This window comes from Malus domestica, chromosome 07 (assembly GCF_042453785.1).
Source record: "Malus domestica chromosome 07, GDT2T_hap1".
NCBI classification, from domain to species: domain Eukaryota; kingdom Viridiplantae; phylum Streptophyta; class Magnoliopsida; order Rosales; family Rosaceae; genus Malus; species Malus domestica.
In genome coordinates this window covers 1821065-1825160 of record NC_091667.1, presented here as the reverse complement: position 1 = coordinate 1825160, position 4096 = coordinate 1821065, and positions in this window count along the sequence as shown.

The window sequence follows — 4096 nt, the reverse complement described above, 5'->3', positions numbered from 1 at the left end:
GCCATTTTTGCACTTAACAGTCGCTCATCCGACACTTCATCTTCAACAGCTCCGATCTTGGCAGCTCTACCCTTGACTATTCTATCTATGGCAGCTGATAAATCAAACTTAAGCAATTTCCTCATTTTTAGCAAGCAGCCCAAACCGTTACCCATGCCACGCCACTTCCTCGGCCCATGCCGAGCCAATCCTTGGCTTTAATTAAGCCAAACAGCACAAGCAATGGCCCATGCCACACCACCTCATTGGCTTATGCCAAGCCGACTCTTGGCCCCTGCCAGCCGACGTGCCGCACCACCCTGATGGCTGCCCCGTGGCAGCACCTCCCAAGAAGAAGACAATAAGAATTAAGTTTTTCTTACATCAATGTGGCGCGACGAAGAAAAAGAAATCAACGGAAGACGGTTCTTTGCACGGGCAAGCAAAGAAAAGTGCTAGGGGAGGGGGAACAAATATCGTTTTCTCTCTTTCTTGTAGGGATAAATAATTGCCCTCCGAAGTTGATTTAATCCCCTACTTAAGGTAGGCTTAAATAAGCTTTGGAGGCGATTTATTTCTCTTTCCTAGAAGAATCTAATTCCAAGTCCAACAGAGAATCTGCATCAAAGTTGGAGATCTCTGCACCTGCTACCCTTTCCTACGAACAGCCCAATAGGTGTGGGGGCATTTGTGGAGCCAAAAATAATCAAGAGACAACACGTGGATTTTTGGGTAGAAATGACAAAATTACCCTTGAGAAGCACCGAAATTCCCACGAGCGAGCAGTGGACAATCATCCCATAATCAATTCAAAAGTGCCCAAAATAGGTATTTATTCAAAACCTATTTCATCCATGTTCTCCACAAGGTAACCCCCAAAACATTACTTTTAAATTATGTTAATTAGCTAATTAATAGATTTATTACCTAATTAATCTATTAATGGCTAATCAAACTACCAATTAACTACAAAATACACTCAAAAACACCACAAAGGGCCAACCACCTTCTCCCATTTTCTCTAAAAACCTAGGTCTACACTCTTACTAAATACTCAAAAATTTCCAAACATTTTTCCCTTAAAATTCTAACTTTTGCATCGGAGGTTCTTCGGCCAAGCCCCCCCCCCAATTCATCGTGGGCGCATGATGCTATTGGCCTTAACCTAAGGTGTTATTTGTTTTGTAGGTGCAATTTTGTCCAAGAACAAAGAGGAAGAAATTTGCATCCACAAATGGTACTTTTTATACTTGAGCTAATGGTTGGAGTGTCCGTGTGTATATGGAGAGGTGTCTTGACTGCTCTCTTTGTGACACACGTTGGTTATAGTCTTGGCTTCATACTAGTTGTTCAGCTTTACCCAAGGTAGTTTCTGATAATAATTGTCTTGTTTTCTCAGCTTCTGCTAAGGTTCTTAGAGGGCCCCTACCGTTTCGATTTCAATCCATGTGGACTTTACATTCAGGCTTTTTGGATTTGGTTGTAAAGTGCTGGCAGTCAACTATTGCCTATGGGTGTCCCATGTTTATTATGTTGGAAAAGCTCAAGGTTCTTAAGCACTGCCTTTGAGATTGGAACTCTAATCTTTTTGGTAATGTTCATAGAAATGTTACTTTTGCTAATTAAAGACTTCATAACATCCAAAATATTATTTCTTCTAATGGGAAGTCTGAAAAGAGGTTTAATGAGGAAGTTGTTGCTAAGACAACTGTCCTCAATGCTCTTCATATGCAAGAAGCTTTCTGGAGTGATCATCTTCCAAGATTGTTACTCTTTTGGATGGTGATAATGTACTTTCTTCCCTTATTGATATTGTTGGTCATGTGTTAAACTATTATCAATCTTTATATAACTTATTGTTCATTCCAAGTGGAATTGAAGATATTTGTGGTGTAATTCCACCTATGGTTAATGAAAAGGAAAATCTCGCCTTTTATTATTTACCTTCAGCTGATGAGATTAAAAATGCAGTTTTTTCTATGGATCATTCGAGTGCTCCAGGACCTGATGGTTTTCCTGGTTTTTTCTATCAGTCATGCTGGGATATTATTGGTTTTGATGTTATTGCTTTTGTTCAAGATTTTTTTAAGCGTGACTGGCTTTATCCTAATGCTAATTGCAACTTTGTGGTGCTTATCCTTAAAGTTGATGGGGCTGCCATTCGCATAATTTCTCCTCAGCAAATGGCATTTTTTAAGGGTAGACGTATTTCTGACTGCATTGGGCTAGTTTCAGAAGGCTTCAATTTTATGGACAAAGTGGTAATGTGGGCATAAAAGTTGATATTGCTAATGCTTTTGATACTTTAAACTGGAATTTTCTTCTCCACGTGCTTTCTAGCTTTGGATTTTCTCATATTTTTGTGGATTGGGTGCATGTTTTGTTACAGTCACCTCGTCTTTCAATTTTGATAAATGGCACACCTCATGGAATTTTCTCTTACTCTCAAGGTGTACATCAAAGAGATCCTCTTTCTCCACTTCTTTTCTGTCTAGCAGAGGTTTATCTGTGCTTTTCTTTACTGAATAGATCACTACTATTTCAACTCCATGGGGTTGTTGACCTCCAACTCATATGATATATGCTAATGATCTTTTTACTTTTTTGTCGTGGGAATGATCGATCTCTTCGTTCTCTTCGAAAGTTTTTGGATGAGTCTGGTTGTGCATCAGGATAACTTGTTAATGCAACTAAGGATACTTTTTATCTCGACTCTACCTCTGCCCATCGTAGAGTGCATGTCTTGAGATATCTTGGCTTTCGTATAGGTGTTGTTCCTTTCACTTATCTTGAGGTACCCATTTTTCGTGGTAAGCCAAGTAGAATTCACTTCCAAGCTTTGGTAGATAAGGTTAAAACTTGACTTTCAGGTTGAAAAGGTAAACTTCTCTCAATGGCTGGACAACTCCAGTTGGTACAATCTATTTATCAAAGCTTGTTTCTTCATAGCTTCTCAGTTTATCAATGGTCAGCTTGCTTTTTAAAGCATATTTCTGCTTGTGCAAGGAATTTTATTTGGTCAGGGGACTTGGCAACACGAAAGTTAGTAACTGTTGATTAGAGTATGGTATGTGGACCTAAGCATGAAGGGGGGGCTTGGTCTTTATGATTTGGTTGTTTTAAACTTGACGGCTTTGCTTAGTTTTGGCTAGGATGCTTTACAATCCTCTTCTTTGTAGGGTTCTTTTGCTCGCCAATGTTTTCCTCTTGCACCTTACAAAAAGCAAGATATCTATTTACGATCTTCTGTATGGCATGGTTTGAAGCGCACTTTGCCTATTCTAAATAACAATAGTCGCTGGATTATTGGTGATGGGAGATCAGTTTCTTTTTGGTTCGACAAATGGTTGGATGGCCCGATTATTGGCCCTTCATTCGCTTTGGTCATTTCACCTACAGTTCCTCCTAGGGTTTTAAATGTTATTGAAGCTCAAAGTTGGTCTTTGCCAGATTATTTTGGAGATTTATTCCCTTATGTGGTGCAACAGATTCTACGTTTACCTTTGCCTTTAAATGTAGAAGATGACAAATTGATTTAGGAACCTACGTCTACTAGGAAATTTTCCTTTTCTTCTAGCTGTCATATTATTCGCCGAAAACATACGGATTGTACTTAGGCTAAAGTTATTTGGCGACATTTTATTCCGCCTCAACTATCTATTTTGGCTTGGCATCTTTTTCAGGACAACTTCCTATCGAAGGTGCACTACAATGACGTGGAATTTCTTTGGTGTCCATTTGTTGTTTATGTCATAATTCTGAGAACCTCCTGTTCATCTTTTCTTCGGTTGTCGAATATCAAGCAACTTCAAAGGTGGTTAGCATGTCAATTTGGTACCTATTTGCCTTTATCTGATTCTTTGGCTATCTTTTGGGATGCTTATATACATAAGCCTTTTTCCAAATAGTTGCATAATCTCTGGATTTTTGTGGGTCTTTCTACTATTTCAGCTATTTAGAAAGCTCGAAATAAGTCTATTTTTTAGGGTCGCCCAATATATTTTCATCGCCTTTGCATGTCTATATACTCTGGGATCGTGCATGGTGGGAAGTTTATTCCTGGTTACTCTCAGAGTTTTGACACACGTATCATTTCTTCTTTGTGAATCCAACCTAT